The 25,949-nt window shown below is 37.6% G+C and overlaps 1 protein-coding gene and 1 long non-coding RNA gene across 5 annotated transcripts in view; one reads left to right on the top strand and one right to left on the bottom strand.

The window, feature by feature from the left end:
- LOC133249654 (serine/arginine repetitive matrix protein 2-like) overlaps positions 1 to 25,949 on the top strand; it is a 215,312-nt gene that overhangs the window by 1,331 nt on the left and 188,032 nt on the right. For 3 of the 4 annotated variants that reach the window (XM_061420391.1, XM_061420390.1, XM_061420392.1), the window contains exons 2-3: positions 10,409 to 10,532; positions 13,699 to 19,826. The gene's annotated coding sequence lies outside the window, so the exon portion shown is untranslated. Of the gene's footprint in view, positions 1 to 10,408; positions 10,533 to 13,698; positions 22,855 to 25,949 lie in introns of those variants that run through there. The other variant, XM_061420393.1, reaches the window with a different exon arrangement.
- LOC133249659 (uncharacterized) lies at positions 23 to 10,436 on the bottom strand. Its single transcript, XR_009737046.1, has 3 exons — positions 10,352 to 10,436; positions 8,542 to 8,610; positions 23 to 171 (listed from the first exon to the last, which is right to left on the bottom strand). It is a non-coding gene; the product is annotated as an uncharacterized LOC133249659 (long non-coding RNA).

The raw sequence follows: 25,949 nt of genomic DNA, 5'->3' as shown, positions 1-25,949 counted from the left end.
CCCGTTTCTAAAAAGAGGGGGAGGTAGCACAGGCCCTTGTGGTGAAATAAGTGCTAGGCCGTTGGCAGGAGCGAGCGGAGGAACATCTCTTCTTGGCTTGTAAGGTGTAACTGATGATAATCGCTCTCTGGATGGATACGGTCCCCTGGGAATGCTTTGACTCTCGCCAGGCTGTGGGGATAAAAACCAACAAAAAGCAAAAAATATTTCCAAATCTTATCATTTAAAGTTCAAACACTGATATATGTACTTTTAAAAGTCATGCAGTTATATGTTTCACTGAGAAAATAAGTTAGATAAAAGAAGCAGAGAATTTCCCTTCTCTTCTGGAAGGCTGGGCACTTGATGAAACCTAGAACAGCAATAAATGCAAAAAACAAAACAGAAATAAACCTACTCTCTCACCTATAGATTTCAGAGGAGGCCAAATCACCTTCATTGCATAATAAAAGAGACCATCTTTGGGCTTCCCTGGTGGCTCACCAGTAAAGAATCTGCCTGCCAGTGCAGGAGACCTAGGCTTGATCCCTGGATTGGAAAGATTCCCTGGAGAAGGAAATGGCAGACTACTCCAGTAATCTTGCCTGAGAAATTCCATGGACAGAGGAACCTGGTGGGCTACAGTCCTTGGGGTGTTGAGAGTTGGACATAACTTAGCGACTGAACAGCAATCTTTGGAAATAGCTTTAGTTGGAAGGAAATGCTCCAATGAAACTCCCTGGACAATTCCTTATTACTCTTCATTCTGAGGATTCAGTGAGAGTCCAGGCTCTGAGCCATTAATTAATTGTGTAACTATTTGTTGAGAGCTGTTTATATGCAATGCACATTTTTAGGGGTTAAGGGAAAGAAATTTAAGACCTGAATCCTTTCTTACAGAAGTCTGAAATCTAGAAGAACTATAACCTCCTAATTTACAATATAAGACAATACAATAAAAAGCCTGTGGGAAGTTGTGTAGTGTGTTGGTTAAGACAAAGACACTGGAGTCTGACTGCTAGAGCTATTCCTCCTGTTGCATGCTAGCTGAGATGTTTATACTGTCTCTGCCTCTGCTTCTTCATTTCTAAAATAGTTCTAGGAAAAATTCATGTCTTATATTCTGTTGATATAACTATATAATCAATGGAAAGTACTTAGACATGGTAAAGTATGGTAAGGAAGGACTCAATATTAATGTGAAGTATTATTTGTTGCCTTTTTTTTCTTTTGAACTTTTTATTTTGTATTGGAGTATAGCTGATTAACAATGTTGTGATAGTTTCAGGTGAACAGTGAAGGGCCTCAGCCATACATATACATGTATCTATTCTTCTCCAAACTCCCCTCCCATCCAGGCTGCCACAAACCATTGAGCAGAGTTCCATGTGCTATACAATAGGTCCTTGTTGGTTATCTGTTTTAAGTATAGCAGTGTATACATGACCTTCTCAAAGTTTCCAACTACCCTTCCTCTCGGCAACCATAAGTTCATTTTCTAAGTCTGTGAGTTTCTGTTTTATAAGCTCATCAGTATCATTTCTTTTTAGACTCCACAAATGAGTGGTATCTTACAATATTGCTCCTTCTCTGTCCGACTTCACTCACTATGACACTCTCTAGGTCCATGCATGTTGCTGCAAATGGCATTATCTAACTTTTTAAATGGCTGAGTAATATTCCATTGTATATCTGTACCACATCTTCCTTATTCATCTGTTGATGGACATTTAGGTTGCTTTCATGTCTTAGCTATTGTAAACAGTGCTGCAATGAACATTGGGGTGCATGTATCCTTTTGGATATTTTTCTCCAGGTATATGTCCAGGAGAGGAATTGCAGCATCATATGGTAGCTCTATTTTTAGCTTTTTAAGGAACCTCCATACGGTTATCCATAGTGGCTGTACCAATTTACATTCCCATCAACAGTGTTGGAGGATTCCCTTCTCTCTACACCCTCTCCAGCATTTATTGTTTGTGGATTTTTTGATGATAGCCATTGTGGCTGGTGTGAGGTGATATCTCATTGTAGTTTTGATTTGCATTTCTCTAATAATTAGTGATATTGAGCATCTTTTCATGTGCCTATTGGCCAACTGTATGTCTTTTTTGCAGAAATGTCTGTTTAGATCTTCTGCCCGTTTTTTATGTGTAGGTTGTTTGTTTTGATGCTGTTAAGCTCTTTGTAAATTTTGGAAACTAATCCCTTATTGGTCACATCATTTGCAAATATTTTCTCCCAATCTGTGGGGTTTTTAAAAAATTTATTGTTTCCTTTGCTGTGCAAAAGCTTTTGAGTTTAAGTAGGTCCCCTTTGTTAATTCTTGTTTTTATTTCCATTATTCTGAGAGATGGATCAAAAAAGATGTTGCTGTGATTTATGTCAGATAAAGTTCTGTCTGTTTCCCTCTAGGAGTTACATAGTATCCAGTCTCAATGTGAGCTATTTTGTCTTCTATGAATATCAGCTGCAGTGATTTGTGGGTCTGATAGCAGATCAAGAAATAGTTGATAAATAGTGCAAAAAATTCTGATGCAATAACAATTTTAAGGCAAAGTTTAATTTTGGTGAAAAAGAGAACTAAGGATTGCCTTGCAGAAAGATAACATTTAAAATGAAGCTTAAACAATAAAGTTGAAATGAAGAAGATGAATTCAAATTAAAAGAATGTTGTAAGCAAATAAACAGGGTCAGGAAATAGAAGTCCTAGTCTAGGGACAGTCAGAAGACTAATTGGTCTGCAATAGAAATTTCAGGAAGGTGCAGGACTCTAGTCACTCACTTGTTACTTTCAGTGACTTGCCTTTGTGTCTTTCTGCCCTATTGAGCTAGGAAACATCAAATACTTGGATCAACTCTGTACAAACTATTTCTACTGCCAGACTGGTGAACATTGCTGGAGAATGCCACAAATCCCCAAATATTAGATTTATAGTGTCCATCCTCATCTAGCACCCCAATGATGCTAATCCATTCTCCCCTATTTTCCCCAAAATGCTGTCTTCTGAGCATCTACACCTCTTTTCATCTCCTCTTGCCTCCTATCCCCAAGAGAAAATGGTCATGTCTTCTGTTTCACAAAATTGATGCTACTGCATGGAGAACTTTGCTTTTCTGCCCACATGCTTATAAAATGTCCCTATCTCCAGCTGTTTCCTTTTCCTGTTTACAGTCAACTTTTTCATCTGTATCCTGTAACTATCTTCTCTCCCTTCCCAGGGCTTTTTCTCTTTTAATTATCACCTTTCACTTTTCATAGCAACCTCTTTTTAATCCTTTGCTGTATTCTCCCAGTCCATAATATCAACTTACATCTCATGTATTAAAGAATCCCATTCTCAGAGTACCTCTGGTTGTTAACCTCCATAGTACCTCTGTAGCTGTTATCACAAGTTTATCCCGTTTCATTCCTAGCCGTATGGTGAGGAAAGCGAGACTAGATTTTCTGTTCCTACCTCCTAATTTCTATTTCCTATTTATCCTGATGTCTATTACCAACACACAGCTGAATCCCTTTTACAAAGACTAGTGATCACTCAAAAATTCTAAGTCATTTCACAGGGAGGGGAAGGAGAGGGTGGGATGAATTGAAAGAGAGTAGCATTGAAACATATACATTACCATATATAAAATTAGATAGCCAGTGGAAATTTTCTGTATGATGCAGGGAGCTCAATTCTGGTGCTCTGTGACAACTTAGAGGGATGGGATGGAGGGGGGTGCTAGGAGGCAGGTTCAAGAGAGAGGGACATACATATACCTATGGCTGATTCATGTTGATATATGGCAGAAACCAACACAATATTGTAAAGCAATTCTCCTCCAATTAAAAAGAAATAAATTAAAAAAATTCTGTCAAACAATTCATCCAATCAAAACATGGGCAGATGACCTAAATATACATTTCTTTCAAAGAGACCTACAGATGACCAATGGGCACATGAAAAGATGCTCAACATAGCTAATTATTAGAGAAATGCAAATCAAAACCTCATACCAATCAGAATGGCTATCCTAAAAAAGTCTACAAACAATAAATGCTGGAGAGGGTGTGAAGAAAAGGGAACCCTTCTGCACTGTTGATAGGAATGTAGATTGGTGCAGCCACTATGAAGAAGAGTATGGAGGTTTATTAAAAATCTAAAAGCAGAGTTACCAGAAATGATCCAGAAATCCCACTCCTGGGCATATATCTATAGAAGACAAAAACTAATTTGAAAAGACACATGCATGTACCTCGATGTTCATAGCTGCACTGTTTGTATTACCCAAGACACGGAAGTAAACTAAATGTTCATTAAAAGGTGAATAAAGAAAATGTGACATATATATACACACGCACACACACACATGCATACATAAGTGTATATATATATAATATATATATATATACACACACAATGGAATATTATTTAGTCATATAAAAGAATAAAATATTGCCATTTGCAGTAACATGAATGAACTTAGGGATTATCATACTGAGTGAAGTAAGTCAGACAGAGAAAGACATATGCTATATGATATCACTCATATGTGGATCTAAAAAATAATACAAATGAATGTATTTGCAAAACAGGAACAGGCTCACAGACATAGAAAACAAACTTATGGTTACCAAAAAGGAAGGACAGAAAAGGGATAAATGAGGAGTATGGGGTTAACAGATATACACAACTATACATAAAATATACACGCAACCAGGATTTACTATATAGCACAGGGAGCTATATTCAATATCTCTTAATAACCTATAATGGAAAGGAATCTGAAAAAATATATATAACTGAATCACTTTGCTGGACACCTGAAACTAACACTATTGTAAATCAACTATGCTTCAATACAAAAAAAAAATTCTAAGTCATTTCAGAAGGATCCATAGCCATGTTTTTTTTAACATGACTGATTTTTCTCTGGCTACCTTTATTTGAATTATTTCTGGATTATAGACCAAAGATCTTCCAGAGTGCTTGCCATCCAGGATACTTTGACTTATGGTCAGATGAAGGAAAATAAACCATATTTACAAAATTCTTTCTCTCTAACTTGAAATAGAAAATACTAAAATTGCCTAATGAAGTGGGAACTAAAATATGAATATTAGGGGTTAAAATGAGCTAGATAAAGACTGGGGCTTTAATAAGAGCCACCTGTAAACTAAACTGTGGGGACACAGAAACTATGAGTAAAGAGAACACATCTCTCCTGAGAGAGAGAACAGTGCAAGGATAAGGAGGTATGCCATGCGATAGGGACTGTCTTTTTGGGATGCCTGAATTTGTTGTTCCAGTTCTAATTTACATTTATTTCTTGCATTGACTTATCTTTTCTTGAGATATCCATAGTGGGTCCCTGTCCTTTGCAACCAACAAGATAGCCTGTTATACCATCTAAGCTCATCTCTTGTCATTCCCTTCTTCATCCTTGCTTTGACCGTATAGAACTATTGCTTGCCTTGATTGTATAAACCATATAGAACTATCAATACAAGGAGCTGTTTCTTGCCCCTGTGCCTTTGTATGGACTCTTCTTCTAGCAGAGAATTCTTTTCTCCCTCCCTAATGTCCATCCACTTGGGTGGCCATTGCCTTCCTTCAAAATGTTTAAGTATCTTTATGCACCCTCAACACATTAATTTGAAGATTAAAAAATTGTAATATCTTTATATAATATATAATCAACCAAATTTTTACTTTTGTGAAGCCGTCACTGGAGTTCAAAGCAAGCATCATTACTTTGTTCTTACAGTGATAGAAACCATTTGTTTTGATATTTCTCTCTCTTTAATATCATAAGCGGTTTTATTGTTGCTGAAGAAAGAGTTGGTATCTTCCTCAGTTTTGTATCTCTAGCATCTCAATCAGAATCCAACATCTTTGAGGGAGTGAGGAGGAGGTAAGTTAGGTGTCCTTGGCCTTTTTGTTGCTTTACCACTTTTATTATAATACTTATAATCCCTTACCATTTTGTACAGTAATTGCTTGCCTGTGTGCTAAGTCACTTCAGTAATGTCTGACTCTTTGTGACCCTATAGACTGCAGCCTGCCAGGCTCCTCTGCCCATGGGATTCTCCAGGCAAGAATATTGGAGTAGGTTGCCACTTCCTCCTCCAGGGAATCTTCCTGACCCAAGAATCAAACCCTCATCTCTTACTTCTCCTGCATTGGCAGTCAGGTTCTTTAATGCTACCTTTAGCTTCTCTTTTTTCCCCCAGTACCCCCCAAAACAATGTCTCTATTTTGTTCATCTTTCTATCTTCAGTTCTAGCACCTTCCAGACTCTCAGTAAATGTTTTTGAATGAATGAATAAAGACTCAAATAAAATCCTCAGATCTTAAGTCATGGTCCCTGTCATTAATGAAGATAAACATGCCAAGAGGGAAAAGGGTCAATTAAGTTTTGGTCATTTTGAGTTTGAAAAGGCATGAAGCCTTGTAAACGCAGATTGAAATCTCAGAGCTGAGGTTCTATAATCTTTTAAACTAGAAAGAATTTAAGTTGTATTAGTTTCACAGTGCAGGCATCTTGAGTAAAAATTTGCCTTTAATTCATTATACTCTTCAAGATTGGTGATTTGTATTAGGTTTCTCAGAAGTTACTTATTCTCAGTATGAAACAGATGGTTGAAGGAGGGGGACCAAGGACAGCATTTTCTCTGTTATTGTCTCTGAAAAGTGCTGTAGTAAACCAAATTGTAATTAATTGTGTTTGACTTTCCTAAATTACTTGTCCAGAGAGCTTCCTTTATCTTCAAACTATTTACATTTCCATGGAAATCACATTTGTCACAAAGTTTGGGGAAATGTTCCAAAAAAGGGGGTTTGTTCTAGCATGATAAATTTGATGATTACTTATAATCATTGACTTAAGACTTTTTCATTTGATGTATTGATTTCACCTACATTTATCTTAAAATTCTCTTGATATACCTCATGTAACTATAACAGAATAGCTTGAGAAGTTAATTTCAATAAAATCTATTCGAGTAGTCTCAAACTTAAGCATGCATAACAATTCCCTGGATTGCAGATGTTCAGACCTCAAAGTCAGATGTTCTTTTTTCTTCTCAGGCCTGGGCCAGGGTCTGTAAATCTACAGTCTTAAGAGTTGGATCAGATGTTCCTGATACAGATATCCCATGGAATGAAACATTGTTCAATTTTGTATTGTAGATGAGAAACTGAGCTAGGTGAAAATAAACCACTTGTCCAAAAATATTTACATAAAATCATTGAATGTATCAAAATAATACTTCTACTTTATCTCCTTGTATTATTGTTAGACCCTATTGACATATACCTAAGAGAAACTATTTAGAAAACAATCTATACTACACATATATTTGCTCACTGTGTAGTATGGATTGTTTTTTAAATAGTTTATCTTATGTAAGTGTAAGAAATGAGAACTATGATCTATGAGGACCCCAATTTCAAATTCAACATCGTGCTTTTTGTACCATCCAGCAGGACTCAGCCCACAGTGGATTGTCAATAATTATTAAGGAATGAAACATATTTTGAGCTTTCTCTCTTCTAACTCCCATCTCAGCACCAAAGTACACTAGCATAACTATTCTTTCTCTGGGGTTCAAATTAATCTACTGATGCTCATGGCTATGGAATTTATCACTTGTTTCTTTGTATTATATATATTTTGACTCTTCTATGCAGTTTAACCAATGCTTTTCAGAAGTTTGAAGTAACATAAGTGTTTCTTGAATGAATGACCTTTCTTTTTGTACTGTTCTTTTAAGTAAAAAGGTAGAACTTTATTTCCTAGTCAATTAATAGAAATATTTTAGCCCTAACCAATGTTTTTAAGACATAAGAAGAACTTTCTAATTTTAAAGTCTTTACAATACATTTATAAATTTTAGAAAATTTATCTTTGAGATCCACTTTCTGTTTTCCTATTTCCTGCAGTCTTAAAGCACTTAGTTGGAGAAGGCAATGGCACCCCACTCCAGTACTCTTGCTTGGAAAATCCCATGGATGGAGGAGCCTGGTAGGCTGCAGTCCATGGGGTCGCTAAGAGTCAGACACGACTGAGCAACTTCACTTTCACCTTTCATGCATTGGAGAAGGAAATGGCAACCCACTTTCATGCATTGGAGAAGGAAATGGCAACCCACTCAAGTGTTCTTGCCTGGAGAATCCCAGGGACGGGGAAGCCTGGTGGGCTGCCATCTATGGGGTCACACAGAGTCAGACACGACTGAAGCGACTTAGCAGCAGTAGCAGCAAACTTACATTATGTGTTTCTGACACTTTGATTGTAATACTTTTGAAAAAGAAAAAAAAGGAAGAGATGTTTCTGGATAAGACAAAACTCTTCCAGATTCTTCCTGGCCACTGTTCCTTCAAGCCCATGACCAGTGCCCAGATGAGTAGTCATATGTAAAAGAGAAAGAAAAAGGAAAATAAGAACAAGTCTATAATGATTGACATTTGGACACTCTACTGTTATATAAAGTAGGATGATATCATAGATATCAGAATTTTATTTGAAGTTATAATTAGTAAGAAACATATGAAGAATAAGACTGGGGGAACTTACCATAAGATGTGTGACAAGAGCCAATAGGCTGAAGATGAAAGTTAAGTTTTTCATTCTTTAAAGTTGCCCCTGAAAGCAGACCAATGATTGTCCATGATTAGTCAATTGATTATTTATTGTTTTCAAAATTTAAAACAAAAATTTAGTAAGGACTCTAGTATATGTTATATGATATAACAAAGAAATAGCACTGCAGCCTTTCAAAGGTGTGCTTGACATTTTGGGGAAAGGAAGCAGCATGTATGCACAGCAATATTGTTGTTTGTGATATTTTATAACAAAATAATGGGACTTGTATTTAATGAAAGGCAATTCCCAGATAGGTGTTCAAATACATTTTGAAAATAAAAGTTTTTTTGGAAAATCCTTGCTGTCTACAGTGGTGACTACTTTTAAGAGACATAACTTATTTGGGTGTACTTTTGATAGTAGTAATAACTGACAGATTTCTGTAGATTCATGACCTGGATAATGTCAGTGTGACCATATTGTTGTAAAAAAGATCAATTCTTAGCATAATTATTTTTTTAAAAAACAAAAAAGTAATCCCTCTTAGATTTATCTGAAGAGAAAATACTATGCAATATGTATCTTCCCTTTAACAACACTACAAGATATTATTGCCATATATTTTTCCACAAGTGATTCCCAAAAGCCAATTATTGTCCATCAGAGTCTGAATTAGGAAAAGGAGACTTTGTCCTTAATTCGGTTACAGTTTTCAGTACTATATCACAAGTGCATGACAACCTGTGTTCTGGGAAGGCAAATTCAATCACCACCATGATGACAGATTGCCTTGGGATCAGAATGATATCCATCATCTGTGCTAGCCTTGAAAATGACCTAGGACAAGAGGTCCACAGATTCTACAGTTGTAGGTTGGTGAGGCCACCCCTTTAAAATTACTTTTCTAATATGTTCTCTTAAAAGGCAGTTTCAAGATGCATTAAAAACTCAACTCAAACAAAAACAACAGAAATGTAAATATATCTTTGAGTTTAAGACTCTTCTATTCATGATTAACTTTAGAGACCATAAAATATATCAGCAGAAAAGAGTCAATAGCTTATTAAGTTGGATGTAAATCATGCAACCAGTCAACAGGAATGCTCTTCTCAACACACTCTTTCAGAAATTTTAGACTTAATGAGCTTTACCACTGACAATGCTTTTTTCTTAAAATACATCTGAGTTTTTCAGGTAACATGACTATTTAAATTTTTTAAGCTTTATTGAGATGTAATTGACAAATATAATATAAACTGTGTAATATTATTATTTGATATGTATACATTGTGAAAGGACTCTCCTCATTGGATTACTTAATGCGTCTATCACCTCACCTATTTATTTATTTTTTAATGAGAACATTTAAGTTCTACTCATCAAACTTCAGAACTGATTGTCAACTATAGTCACTGTGTTATACATTAGATCCTGAGACTTTATAAGTGAAAATTTGTTCACTTTACTAACATCTCCTCATTTCACTCTCTACCCCCTATCCTGCTTCTATTCTCTGTTTCTATGGGTTTGGCTTAAAAAATTTTTTTTACACATAAGTGATAGCATGCACTTGTATTTTTCTCTTTGGTTTATTTCATGTAGTATAATGCCCTCTAGGTACATCTGTGTTGTTGCAAATGACAGTATTTCCTTCTTTTTAAGGTTGGATACTATTTCCATATATATAATATTCCTGGTATTATTTCATGGTATCACATCACGAAAATGATATGATTGAGAGTATGAGTAAAAGTTAGAATTCCAAAGTCAAAATCCTTACATCTATTTTCTAAGTACCTACCTTGGCAGGAGGTTCTTCTTTGGAATAACCAAACTGTTGTTTAATTTTTTTGATCAGATACTCAGCTTAGATAGCCACAATTTGAAAACACAAGAAGAAAAAGAACTTCTACAGAAAAATCTCTCTCCTTAAATACCTCTCTCTGGATTTCTATTGGAGTTAAGAGAAAGCTGGAGGAAAGGTAATATGTGTTGATTTTCTTTATGTAAACAAAGCAATGACAGTTGCAGTTACCAGTTTGGCAGCTTCGTCCATAGAACTGTGATCCAGTCATTGCCTAGCAAGCCTTGAGGAAGTATGCTGAATGCTCTAATATAGTAGTTTTCAAACTTGACTGCACATGAAAATTACCTGGGGAACTTTAACAATATTCTCAATTTTCAGACCTTACCCCAGAACAATTTATCAGAATCTATGGAGTAAGAGGACGCACAAAAGTATTTTTAAAACGTCTTTGAAATTATTGCAAAGTGAAAACTTGTGAATTACTTCTTTAAAATGGTATGAATTCTGGAATTTGCACATGTCTTGGAGAAGGCAATGGCAAGCCACTCCAGTGTTCTTGCCTGGAGAATCCCAGGGGCGGGGGAGCCTGGTGGGCTGCTGTCTATGGGGTCGCATAGAGTCGGACACGACTGAAGCGACTTAGCAGCAGCAGGAGCAGCAGATTTACATGTCAGAACTGACATGTATATGGTAAGCGATGACTTATTTTGGAAGAAGCATTTTGAAGAACAGGAAAAGAAGGCAGTTGAAATAAATGCCTTGTTTCAATTTTGAAAGTAAGAGGAAGGATCTTGTGGTGAGAAATAGAGAATTAGGAAACAGAGACTTAATAGTACTTTTAAAAAAATTTTATTTATTTATTGAAGTATAGCTGACTTACAACATTGTGTTAGTTTCAGGTGTACAGCAAAGTGATTCAGTTATATATGTATTATCTATATAATATATATACACACATGTATACATATATTTATATTCTTTTACAGTCATCTTAATTTTATATTTCCTCCCTAGATGTGTACTTTTATCTATCGGTATTGCATACAGGTATTTGAGCTACTTAAAATATTAAATATATGGAAATGGCTTAATATATTTTTCCTAGCTAATGAATAATCAGATTACTTAAAGAGTAAGAAAATACTCCAAAATATATTGGGTTCATATGTAAATGTATACAATATACACTAGCCTAGCAAAGATGGTAGGAATGGGAAAATTACTAATCTATTTTTAATTGAATATATAGTAAATCAGATAATTTTATGTTTAAGATGAATCCAGGTACTCAGAGATTTATCCATATGAGATAATTTTCATTAAGTTGAGAAAAAATTATCCTATCCTGGAAGATATTATTCTTTATTCTCTAATAGCTATGGTGTGCTGGGTCTTTGCCACATCCTGGACTGTGTGCTAATTACTTAATGTGGATTAGATCATTTAATTCTCACAATAATCCTTTGAAATATATGTTATTACTGCCAGATTGAAGGGCCCCTAGTGGCTCAGATGGTAAAGTGTCTGCCTGCAATGCAGGAGACCCAGGTTCGATCCCTGGGTTGGGAAGATCCCCTGGAGAAGGAAATGGCAACCCACTCCAGTACTCTTGCCTGGAAAATTCCATGGACAGAGGAGCCTGGTAGGCTACAGTCCACGTGGTCACAAAGAGTCAGACATGACTGAATGACTTCACTTTTACTTTCACTGCCGGATTACTCACTGGGAAAGAAATCATAGGAGAAATAAAAAACCTAGTTCAAGTTTGCATGAATATTTAAGATAGGAATTGAACTTAAATTTGACACATTTCAAAGATTGAATCTTTTCTACTGTACTATTTTGTTTTCCAAATCCAATTGGTTTCCAGTCACCTAACTAACATACTTCAAAAAAAATGACAACACTATTGCAGTGTGGATGCAACCCACTATAAGTGATACCAATTTAGAGAATAGGAAACAGAATTTAAAAAATGGATAGAGCAGTGTAGAGAAAAAATATCAGATTGCATTATGTGTAAGTATATTTTCAAGAAACATTTTATGGTTATATAGGTGGATATATATTGGGTTACTTTGTAAATTGTGTTTGAATTGCAGTCAGAAAAATGTGAGTCTTCTGTTGTACAGCAGTTTAGAGGTGTGTGTGGGATGAAGTCAGGTAGCCTGATTGAAATCCCAGCTCCTCTCTTGTATATAGCTGTGTGTTGTATGGCCAGTGACCTAATCACTTGTATCTCACCACTGTCATCTACAAAATAAAATAGTACTAATCTGCTTTATAGAATTTGTTCTGTAGATTAAATAAAAAAGCTGGCCCATGTGACAAATAAATGTTAGTCTTTCAATAGCAATTTCTTCCTTCAGTTCAGTTCAGTCACTCAGTCGTGTCCGACTCTTTACTATCCCATGAATCACAGCATGCCAGGCCTCCCTGTCCATCACCAACTCCCGGAGTTCACCCAAACTCATGTGCATCGAGTCGGTGATGCCATCCAGCCATCTCATCCTCTGTCATCCCCTTCTCCTCCTGCCCCCAATCCTTCCCAGCATCAGGGTCTTTTCCAATGAGTCAACTCTTCGCATCAGGTGGCCAAAGTATTGGAGTTTTAGCCTCAGCATCCAATGAACAGCCTCAGTCCTTCCAATGAACACCCAGGACTGATCTCCTTTAGGATGGACTGGTTGGATCTCCTTGCAGTCCAAGGGACTCTCAAGAGTCTTCTCTAGCACCACAGTTCAAAAGCATCAATTCTTTGGTGCTCAGCTTTCTTCACAGTCCAACTCTCACATCCATACATGACCACTGGAAAATTTCAAAATATCCTGGTATGATGAGTCTATAGTAATTGAAGGGTGTGTACATGCATGCTAAGTCGCTTCAGTTGTGTCTGACTCTGTGCGACCCTATGGACTGTAGCCCACCAGGCTCCTCTGTGCATGGGATTCTCCAGGCAAGAATGCTGGAGTGGGTTGCCCTATCCTCTTCCAGGAGATCTTCCCAACCCAGGGATAGAACATGTGTCTCTCCTGTCTCCTGCAATTACTGGGAAACCCAGTAATTGAGGGGTATTGTGTATTTAATTTGTAAAGGTGATTTGAAAGCTTTTAGTGGTGACGGGGAAATTGAGTTGAAGTTGATCTTAAACTAGCAAGTTTTCTTTGCCTTATCACGTCTTTGCTAATGATTTCATGTGCCTGACAACTAGAACTCATGCACAATTAGTTTGCTAATTATTTTTGACACAATTCTGTTGCTATACATTTATATGAGCCAGTAAATCATCTAAGTTAATGCTGAATACTTCATGAATTGTTACCCATTGTTACCTTTTCCAGATACAAGGGCTTCCCGGATGGCTCAGCAGGTAAAGAATCCACCTGCAAGGCAGAGAGGATGGTTTGATCCCTGGGTCAGGAAGATCCCTTGGAGGAGGAAATGGCAGCCCACTCCAGTATTCTTGCCTGGAGAATCCCATGGACAGAGGAGCCTGGTAGGCTACACTCTCCATGGGGTCACAAAGAGTTGGACACAACTGAGAGACTAAGCACGCTGGCTAGTCGCATACTTACTTTATGGAAAAGCTAACTTTTCTTTCTCCTTGGTGCTATAATTTGTTTTGATGCCAAGATACATTTTCAGTTAAGTGTTTTAAATACAAGGTTTAATTTATAGTTCTAATGGAACCCTGGCTGTGAAGGATTTAAGAAGAACACTGTCAAAAGTGTAACAGTTTCTGCATGGGTCGTAGCCAACAAAGGATTCGAGTGTCCGAAGCAAGCGGAAGCACACTTTTAAAAACAAAAACTCTTACTCAAGCGCAATTTTAATTAAAACCTGACTTTAAAAGATTTTGACTAGCTGCTTTCTAGAACAGTACCTAAAGTAGCAATCATCTTTTGTCACAGGGAATTCAAATTGCAGGTGGAGACTGTTGGTGAATAAAGTTATTTGACAGATTAAAATTTTTTTTAAAGAAATCTGTATCTATAATAATTAAATTCAGTGATGTATATTTGCTGCACTGTTATAAGAGCCCTTTTTATCCTTTAGTTCTATCAGTTCTTGCATTGTATACCTAGAGGCTATGTCTTAAATTTAAAATGGTTAGTTTATTGTTGAATTCATTCTTTTGTGTTAGGAAATCTGCTTTCTTATCTCGAGTAATACTTGTCTTTAAATCTGTCTGCTATTAGTATAACTACACCAGGTTCCTTTTGAATAGTGCTTTTGGTACAATATACATTTTTCCCCCTCAAACATTCGGTGTTGTCATGTTTAAAGAGAATTTTTGTAATCAATATATAATTTTTAAAAATTAGGTCTGACTATCTTTGTGTTTTAATTAGATAATCTATTTGCTTACATTAAATGTTAAGTACTGATATCTTTGTGTTTAAATTTATCATTTTACTGTTTGTTTTCTATGTCTCTTTATATGTTATATTTTCTTTATTTGTCTTTGATATTTATTAGCTCCATTTTTCTTGTTTTATTTCCCTTCTATTCATTTGTTAGCAATATATTCTTTTATTATTATTTTAGTTATTATCCTAGAGATTAAAGTATGCCTCCTTGGTTTATTAAAATCTATCTTAATACTTTTATTACTTCCCAGGCAGTGTGAGACTCTTACAGCATTTTAATTCAATTTACTTTCAACTTTTATGCTGTTACTATAATGAATTCTAGTTCTGCATATACATATACTAAATACATCATTAATATTTTTGAAATAGCTATTTATTTAGATATATCCATATGATTATTCTTTATAGTTCTTATTTCTTTCTTCCTGTGTTTCATATTTCCATCTGAGATCGTACTCCTTTAGTTTGAATAACTCTCTTTAGAATTTCTCTATTGTGAGTCAACTGGTGACCCATTTTCTTAGATTTTTATCATCTTCAAATCTTTTTGTTTCATTTTTGAAAGATATTTTTGCAAGGTTAAAAAAAGATATTTTTTACAATGTAGAATCCTAGGTTTCTAGTTACTTTCAGCACTTTAAAAATGTCAATACAAGAAAAGAATATTATACTTATTAACATATATTCACCCAATATAGAAGCATCTAAATACATAAAACAAATACTAACAGACATAAGGAGAAATTGACTGGAATACAATAATATTAGGAGACTTTAATGTCCAACAGACATCAATGGACAGATCTTCCAAACAGAGAATCAATAAGCCAATAGAGATCCTAAATGATACAATAGAACCCTTAGACTTCATTGATACTTTGAAGACATTACAATCTAGAAAACCCAGAATAAACATTCTTTTCAAGTGTACTTGAAGCATCCTTTGTTGTTTGTTGTTGTTCAGTCTTTAGGTTGTGTCTGACTCCTTGTGATTCTATGGACTGTAGCATGCCAGACTCCTCCTGGGTTACTATTACCCTAATACATTCCACATCTAAATCATTCATTTAGATATCTCAGTTGGTGGGGGAGGGCCACAACCACCCTCTTTCAAGCTTTCGTGCTCAACTATTCCCACTGGCATCTCACTTGGAACACCAGTCCATTGACCTTTTGGCTTCCTCACAATCCATCAACTCTTTGTCATTTCCCTTTTTATTCAGTACAGAGTTAAAGGCAAAATATTAAGGGAATATTCTTTCTGATATATTAAATCAGTATTTAAAAATTTAAATTATGCATAGCAGTTTTGATGGAATGAGGTTCGTGACATTGTACAGGAGACAGGGATCAAGACCATTCCCATAGAAAAGAAATGCAAAAAAGCAAAATGGCTGTCTGGGGAGGCCTTACAAATAGCTGTGAAAAGAAGAGAAGTGAAAAGCAAAGGAGAAAAGGAAAGATATAAACATCTGAATGCAGAGTTCCAAAGAATAGCAAGAAGAGATAAGAAAGCCTTCTTCAGCGATCAATGCAAAGAAATAGAGGAAAGCAACAGAATGGGAAAGACATGCAAAGATGAGCTCAATAAAGGACAGAAATGGTATGGACCTAACAGAAGCAGAAGATATTAAGAAGAGATGGCGAGAATACACAGAAGAACTGTACAAAAAAGATCTTCACGACCCAGATAATCACGATGGTGTGATCACTGACCTAAAGCCAGACATCCTGGAATGTGAAGTCAAGTGGGCCTTAGAAAGCATCACTACGAACAAAGCTAGTGGAGGTGATGGAATTCCAGTTGAGCTGTTCCAAATCCTGAAAGATGATGCTGTGAAAGTGCTGCACTCAATATGCCAGCACATTTGGACAACTCAGCAGTGGCCACAGGACTGGAAAAGGTCAGTTTTCATTCCAATCCCAAAGAAAGGCAATGCCAAAGAATGCTCAAACTACCGCACAATCGCACTCATCTCACAAGCTAGTAAAGTAATGCTCAAAATTCTCCAAGCCAGGCTTCAGCAATATGTGAACCATGAGCTTCCTGATGTTCAAGCTGGTTTTAGAAAAGGCAGAGGAACCAGAGATCAAATTGCCAACATCCGCTGGATCATGGAAAAAGCAAGAGAGTTCCAGAAAAACATCTATTTCTGCTTTATTGACTATGCCAAAACCTTTGACTGTGTGGATCACAATAAACTGTGGAAAATTCTGAAAGAGATGGGCATACCAGACCACCTGATCTGCCTCTTGAGAAATTTGTATGCAGGTCAGGAAGCAACAGTTAGAACTGGACATGGAACAACAGACTGGTTCCAAATTGGGAAAGGAGTACGTCAAGACTGTATATTGTCACCCTGCTTAATTAACTTCTATGCAGAGTACATAATGAGAAAACGCTGGACTGGAAGAAGCATAAGCTGGAATCAAGATTGCCAGGAGAAATATCAGTAACCTCAGATATGCAGATGACACCACCCTTATGGCAGAAAGTGAAGAGGAACTAAAAAGCCTCGTGATGAAGGTGAAAGAGGAGAGTGAAAAGGTTGGCTTAAAGCTCAACATTCAGAAAACGAAGATCATGGCATCTGGTCCCATCACTTCATGGGAAATAGATGGGGAAACCGTGGAAACAGTGTCAGACTTTATTTTTTGGGCTCCAAAATCACTGCAGATGGTGACTGCAGCCATGAAATTAAAACTTTTCCTTGGAAGGAAAGTTATGACCAACCTAGATACCATATTCAAAAGCAGAGACATTACTTTGCCAACAAAGGTCCGTCCAGTCAAGGCTATGGTTTTTCCTGTGGTCATGTATGGATGTGAGAGTTGGACTGTGAAGAAAGCTGAGCTTCGAAGAACTGATGCTTTTGAACTGTGGTGTTGGAGAAGACTCTTGAGAGTCCCCTGGACTGCAAGGAGATCCAAGCAGTCCATTCTGAAGGAGATCAGCCCTAGGTGTTCTTTGGAAGGAATGATGCTAAAGCTGAAACTCCAGTACTTTGGCCACCTCATGGGAAGAGTTGACTCATTGGAAAAGACTCTGATGCTGGGAGTGATTGGGGGCAGGAGGAGAAGGGGATGACAGAGGATGAGATGGCTGGATGGCATCACTGACTCGATGGACGTGAGTCTGAGTGAACTCTGGGCGTTGGTGATGGACAGGGATGCCTGGCGTGTTGCGATTCATGGGGTTGCAAAGAGTCGGACACGACTGAGTGACTGATCTGATCTGATCTGATCTAGCAGTTTTTATGCATGTACATAGAAATACATTGAAGACTGTGGCCCAATATGCATACGTGGGCACATATGTAATAGAACAAGGACTTATGAAGTGCAGTGCACTCTGTTCCAGAGAAGGAAGTGGCAACCCACTCCAGTACTCATGCTTGGAAAATCCCATGGATGGAGGAGCCTGGTAGTCTATAGTCCATGGGGTCGCAAAGAGTCAGACACGACTGAGTGACTTCACTTTCACTTTTCACTTCATGCATTGAAGAAGGGAATGGCAACTCACTCGAGTGTTCTTGCCTGGAGAATACCAGGGACAGGGGAGCCTGGTGGGCTGCCGTCTATGGGGCCGCACAGAGTTGGACACGACTGAAGCGACTTAGCAGCAGCAGCAGCAGCAGCAGCAGGACTCTCTTCCATTCCATTCCATTTTGTCTTATTACATTTTATTCTAGACTATCTTGTGTGATTATATTTCATCATAAATCCTACCTATCCAAGATGGAGACTATATTCCCTGGTATAAGATAAAAGTGAGACCTCTTCATAATCTGCTGCAGTGGTCAAAGTAATATTAAAAAAGTCATTATTATATATTCAGTTATGACTGTCTACAAAGCACCTAAGAGGATTCAGAAAATAATATGAGTATTTCAGAATCTATTTACATACCTATCTAGAAACTTTCAATCTATTTAGATAAGATTATAAAGAAAACTTCAAATTATAATAAAAACATATTTAAAGTTCAAGTAATCTGGCACCCATATAAATGTAAAGGAGGTGGGAGAGGAAACACTAGGTTTCTTCATCCACTGCCCTAGAATTGCAGGCTCGGTGGGCATATGGATGGCTTATCTTGCAAGTTATTGCAAAGGTTAGTTTTATCTTACTTTTTATTGCCTTATATGCTGTCATTCTTTTTATCCTCTTTTATGTCTTAACCATGTGCCATTTGATTAGTAAACCATTGTTTAGCACCCTCTCATTCTCCTTTATCAATATAGTCCCCCACTTCAAAATAGGATACTGATTTCTTTGTTAGACTAGCAAAAAGTACAAGAATATATACCAAAACCATAGTAACTTAGAACAATGCTACTTAATTTCTTGCTTATACAATGTTTTATTGACATCATAGGTCATCAGGGTTAAAACTGGGAAGGCTTGTTTGCAGGCCGCTATTTAGAGAACAAGAATGATGGCAGCTCTGCTATCATCAACATGTGATTATAAAGGTTTCCCTGGGGATCAGCATTCCAGTAGCAGGAAGGGGAAATCCCGAAGGAACACACAGGAAGAATTTATGGCTGTGTTTAGAAGTGACCTTGTCCATTTCTGTTCTCATTGGCTGAAATTCATACACATTGCCATGTCTAAATGCAAGGAAGCCTGGGAAATATAATCTAGCTGAGAATTCAAAAGTGGGTAAGAAGAGGGAAATGGCTTCTTCTCTGACACTTTAGGGTTTCTGTTATAGTCTGAATTGTTTTGACAATTAAACTTCTTTCCTCATTTTATGGATTGTCCTAGAGGTTTGGCATTCCTTTGAAAGGACACTTTAGAATAAATATTTTTATAAAGGACTTTTCATTTCTATTCATGCAGGATTCTGGGTATTTGTGGATTTCTTAAACCCCAAATTTTACTCATATGATTCTTCAATTGGGCTCATTCTGAAGCTTCATCCATCTTGGTATTGCTACAACCATACTGTTTGTAATTGACAGAGATGGATGACATCACAATAGAGCATTATCCATGTGGAGGGGCACCCACAGAAAGCTGACATTATGAAGTGAACATTACACCACAGTACTGTCAATATATGAAATCAGGAGTAACTATCAGCAACCAAGGTGAGATCATTTTTCATCTTTGTGAGCAGATTCATCAAGGTCCTGTGTACTCAATTGGAATCGAAGGAATACATATATACTAGGTGTCTTCTGTATATTGTCATTGTATCTTAGCTTAAGGTGTAATTTTATTTTCATTGACAAGACACTTGAGATTTGAGTTTGCATATTTATAAGGATGAGTGGTCTCTACTTGCTCTTAGGTTGCTCCCCATGTAAGAGAGGAGGTAGGTAAAATAGACTGCTTCCAGTAGTGGTAGGAACATGTAGCCTGTTCAGACAGCATAGACTGGTGATCTCTCTCAGCAGTGTTCATTGACCTAATTGTGGGAACAGAGAAAGTAGACAGTAGGAGTTGCTCACAACATAAAAATCGAAATAAGAATGGTAAGCATTTGTGTACAGAATATAGATGTGGATTTGGATCTGCTTGAGTTGAATCCTGTCTCTGTCAGTGAGATGCTTGTTCTTGGCCAAGTTACTTTACTTCTCTGAGCCTCATCTGAATAAGGAAAATGTAAATATATTTTTTTGTAGAACTGATATGTATATAATGTATATCTATCATTCTATCTATCTGTCTCGTGATCTAGCTGCCTATCAATTATCTAGGTATGTCAGTACCTAGATACATATGTAGATATACCCAGTGAAAGTGAAAAGTGAAGTTGCTCAGTTGTGTCCAACTCTTTGTGACCCCATGGAGAGTGTAGCCTACCAGGCTCCTCTGTCCATGGGATTTTCCAGGCAAGAATACTGGAGTGGGTTGCCATTTTCTTCTCCAGGAGATCTTCCTGACCCAGGGATTGAAACCGGGTCTTCCTCATTGTAGGCAGACACTTTACCATCTGAGCCACCAGGGAAGTCCCAGATATACCCAGTAGTGGATATATATATATATATATGCACATATTCTACATCTATCTTTCTATCTCTCTACTACCTAGGTATATTGGATTACTTTTCAATATCTGTAATTTGCATTCTGATTTTCAAGCATTTTGTAGATTTACAATACTCAATGTGGTTATTGTTATTAAGTGTTGTAGTGAATTTATTGTTAGCTTGAAAATATTTACTAAATAGCATGTATAACTATATGCTGTTTTTCAATATAGGGAGCCAGGCAGAAAATGTAAACAAGTGAAATTCAAATGTTCATCATATACTTAGAAGTCAGGAGGACCTCAGGAAACCAGTGAGATTGCAGAGGATATTCAATAAAGGAAGGAAAAAAATGCAATTTAGAACACAGAAAATGGCTAGAGAGGAGGGTTCTAGAATACCAGAGTTGAGATGGAGGAAATTAATGAGTTATCTATATATTGGAATGGTTTTTCTGGGGATTGGCTTAAGTAGTGTTGGTGGGCCAACAAAATGGGCCATGAAAAATGATGTGGTCAGAAACTAAGAAGCTAGGAATCAGTTGGCATGAAACCAGGGGGACTAACATGGTGCCAAAAGCGATGGGGCAGAGCAGGAGGAAAAATGGAGCAAGCTCTAAAACTCAGAAAGAGGGGTGCACTTTCTAGTAGTTGGTTTATGGCCATGACTTCCATTTTATTTATTTTACATTATTTATTTATTTGACTGTGTTGGGCTTTAGTTGGGGTATATGGAATCTTTCGTTGTGGTGCACAAACTCCCTAGTTGTGGCACGCATGTTCTGGAGTTCAAGATTCAGTAGTTGCGATGCTCAGACTTAGTTGCTCCTCTGTATGTGAAATCTGTTTCCCAACTAGGGGTCGAACCCACATCTTGAGCGCTGCAAGGCGGATTCCTAACCACTGGACCACCTGGGAAGACCCTATCTATGGCTTATGAGAGAAGGAATTTTTTAATGAAGGCAGCAGTCTGCTGTGACTGAGGGCATGAAGCAAAAGTTCCTGGAGGCATATAGTCAGTCTATAGGGAGTGAGATAAGGAGTATTTTTTTTTTTTATTGAAATGAATGTGTGTATGCTATTGTGAGGAAAGCACCAGATTATTTACCATTAAAGAGAGAACCAAAATAGAGGGATATTTGCTTATAAAAGAGCAGGGACCCTTATTAGATGGTAGAAAGGGCTGATTCAATACAGTATAGACCATGGTCTGTTTCCAGCTGACCCAGTCACCTATTCCTTGTTTCCCATTCTTCTTTTGTCCTTGCCAGGGTTCTATTCAAGGAAAGAAGGCATTCTTTTAAGTAGAAAGGGGATCCATAGAGATAAATGTGTGCTTGCAAAGCATTAGTAAGAGGATTGAAGAAATAGAAGTTAGGGGGCTTCCACTGTCTCTTCATCTTGGGGTTGGATGGTTAGAGTTGTGACTCAGAAAGTACAGAACTGTCTCTGCTGATACACTGCAGTCAAAGTGCCTCACACACGAGGCAGTGGTGTGCTTCAAGCGTATCTATCCGATTTTGCTTGGTGGCAGTCAAAGCAGGAAAAAGGGCTTCTGCCCTATTTTTGCCTTTCTATTCCCATGCCACTGTGTCCTGCTGGATTGAGTTCAGTCACATGCAGAAATCAAGCTCTGTCTTGGAAATAGAAATTTTAGTTTTATCTCCTCTTCCATATAAGAAGTTACATATAAATTATCAGGATTTGAAGACAAATGGTAATAAAGCTTGGGCTTCCCTGGTAGCTCAACTGATAATTTGCCTGCAATGCAGGGGACCCCAGTTCAATTCCTGGGTTGGGAAGATCCCCTGGAGAAGGGATAGGCCACCCATTCCAGTATTCTTGGCTTCCCTGGTGGCTCAGCTGGTAAAGAATCCACCTGCAATGTGGGAGACCTGGGTTGGGAAGATTCCCTGGAGGAGGGTATGGCTATCCACTCCAGTATTCTTGCTTGGAGAATCCCCATGGATAGAGGAACCTGGCGGGCTACAATCCTTGGAGTCACAAAGAGTCGGACATGACTGAACGACTAAGGACAAGCACACAATAAAGCATATTAAATATAGTCCCCAAATCCTTTTATTTTTTGTTGTTGCTGTTATTTATGTTTCTATAGTTCATTCCTGTAATCTTTCCTTGTATACTGTTATCAACCAGGTCCATGCTCAGTAACCTTAGTTAAACTTGATGGCACATTAAGAAAAAACATGCAAAACAAGCTACCTACTTTGTTTAGGCTCTGCATAAAATCCCTTAAAAGGCAATATAGTGAAACTTTCAGTGTGATGCATGTTTCCCCTATTTAAAAGGTTCAAAGGTCAGTTCTGGATCCTGTGATGGGGTAGACTTTTCCATCTACCCTGGCTGCTGAGACACCCCAAGTTTCTCTGTGCCTGCAGGAGGAAGGGAAGTACCAGGCAGCCCCCCTGCTCACTCACCGGCACAACATTTTCCTGATCTCATTTCAAGCACATCATTTTCTCTGCTCATTTAGATGCTTGATAATAGTATGAAGTGGAGGTGTACTTATCCAAGTCTGAGTTGTTTCTAAGTCCAGTTTGTAAACTTGTCTTTGTTACATGGCTTAGCTTACATGCAACTCTCATTCCCTGAATAGCTCCTCTTCCCTACCTAGCTTTCCCCTTCTAACTTTCTCCTGGCAAAACTGGGATTCTGGCTAAACTCAAACCTCCCACTTGAGCTGCTCCTGCATATATATATATCCTGCCTGCTCAGAGTCTCTACCTAGAAGTTGTAGTAGGCATGTTTCTAAGCATCTGCCCTTCAGGATTTCCATTCCCTCATTATTTAATCAAGCTCTCATTGATTGTGTGAAATGAAATATTACTCTGAAATGAACTATTTCTGTGAAATGAAGTATCTTCTTATACCAGTAACAAGCCATGGCATAGCCATCTGAGCCCAGGTAAAACAATGCCAGCTATTCTGCAGCCATCAGCCACTTCCTCTCTAATAAGCACTGAGGACTTGGGGGGATGTGGGGAACACAAGAAGCAGTTATCTGCCACATCACCAGCTCTTATGGTTATACAAGGAATTAGGATCTGAACAATCAAAAAGCAGGATTTGGCCCCAGATAGCTGAGATGCATATGAGAGAAATGATTTCAGTAAGCCTTGTGTGTCTTCCCATACATAGAAGAGCACTAAATCTCTTCATGCAAGAGATCTGGTTTTCCTTAATTAACAATAATCTTTTAATATTCAGATTACCTGCCCCTTGCTGCAAACTTGTATATAGCCTGGCTCCTTCCCTTTCCTTCTCAGAAGCAGCTCTCTCTAGGTCACCTGAGATACTGTTTACTGGGCTTGGAGTCCTCGTGATTCCCACCGAATAAACCTAGCTCTCAACTTTTAGGTTGCACATATTTTTTCAGTGGACAATTGAATAATGAGGGGAAGTAAAGGCAACTTTTCAAAGAGTTATGCTGTCAAAGTGCTTTCCAGATATTATTACGTTATATGTGTGTGTGCGTGTGTGTGTGCTCAGTTGTGTCTGACTCTCTGCAACACCATGGACTGTAGCCTACCAGGCTTCTCTGTCCATGGAATTTTCCAGACAAGGATACTGGAGTGGGTTGCCATTTCCTACTCCAGGGGGATCTCCTCAACCCAGGAATAGACCTACTATTGTGTCTCTAGCATTGGCAGGCAGATTCTTCACCACTGTGCCACCTGGGAAACCCTTTATTATGCTATAATTCTTTCAAAAAAGAAATTATTCTCAATTTTTTTTTTGGTAGGCCTGCTCTAATTAATTGAGCTCTTCATAGTAGATAAATTTCTCCGGCTGGAGTCAGAGGATGTAGCAGAAGAAGAGTTTGGCAAGAGAGACGTATAGAGAGATGACTGAGCCTTGAAATAGTTTCATCTCAGAGCTTCTAAAAAGGATTACAGCCTTGATGATACCTTTATTTCAGTCTTGTGAGACTCTAAGCAGAGAAACTATGTGACCCGGCCATTGTGTACACTTCTGATATATAGAACTGGGAGATAAAGCATTTTCCCTATTCCAGGATGCTGTCTACGGTGATATGCTGTGGCAGTAATAAAAAACAGTACAGAAGTTAGAGATCTCTAAGTTAATATACCCAGTTCAGAACTTAGTATATTCCAAATCCTTAAACCCTGATTCATCTCCAGTCTATCTTGTCACTAAAAGACATCATTATTCATATACTCACTTGGGCCCCATATATCAGAGTTATTTCTAGATTTTTTTTTTTTTTTTTTGAAATCCACATCCAACATTTTTCAAATTCCTCTGGGTATTTCCAGCATTTCTATATCTGATCCTTTCTCCCCTGGGAGCCTGATCCCAGCCTAGTCTAAACAATCACCCCTCTCAACAGAAGTTTTGAAATAGACTTTAGTCTTTTTTTTTTCCTAAACAGAATCATATTCACAGGATCATCATAGAAATGAAAATTTGAAAATGCAAATCAGAAAATGTTATTATTTTATCTAAAATTTTAGTTACCTTCCATACATTTAGAATGGAATTCAAATCCTAGGTCCTTTATGATGTGATCTGTCTGCCTCCTTGATATTCTCTTCTTTCTTACTAAGTTTGAATCAGATTAACATTCTATGGTCTGATACAGCATTCACTGCTACTTCAGGTCTTTCCATCTTTGATTCCTTCTGCCTTGAGTGTCCTTTTACCAGATATTGTAATACTTTGCTCTTAACATTCTTCAAGTCTTTGCTTAGATATCATTTCATCAGAGATTCTGCCAAATAAGACAGCCAATCACCATAGTTTCTTTTTTATCACCTCACCCTTCATCTTCCCTGGTGGCTCAGGTGGTAAAGAGTCTCCCGGCAGTGCAGGAGACCCAGGTTCAGTCCCTGGGTTGGGAAGATCCCCTGGAGAAGGAAATGGCAACCAACTCCAGTATTCTTGCCTGGAAAATCCAATGGATGGAGGAGCCTGGTAGGTTATAGTCTGTGGGGTTGCAAAAAGTTGGACACGACTGAGCTACTTCACTTCTTAGGAAAGTGCTTTTTCCTTCTTAAATTACATTTACATTTGCTTACTTTCTTTTCCTGTTATATTAGAATATAAGCTCCATGAAAGCAGTGATTTTGACTGCCTTCATTATTACTGATCTCTCATTTGCTGTAACAGTCTCTGTTTCATGGCAGATTCTCAATAAGTAGTTGTGGAATAAGGATAGCGTTAAACACCAAGAAACAAATTTAGGCTTACTTCAAGT

The sequence above is a fragment of the Bos javanicus genome, chromosome 6 (genome assembly GCF_032452875.1).
Source record: "Bos javanicus breed banteng chromosome 6, ARS-OSU_banteng_1.0, whole genome shotgun sequence".
Taxonomy (NCBI): Eukaryota; Metazoa; Chordata; class Mammalia; order Artiodactyla; family Bovidae; genus Bos; species Bos javanicus.
Note: the sequence above shows the minus strand (reverse complement) of the source record. Positions and strands in the feature narration are given on the sequence as shown.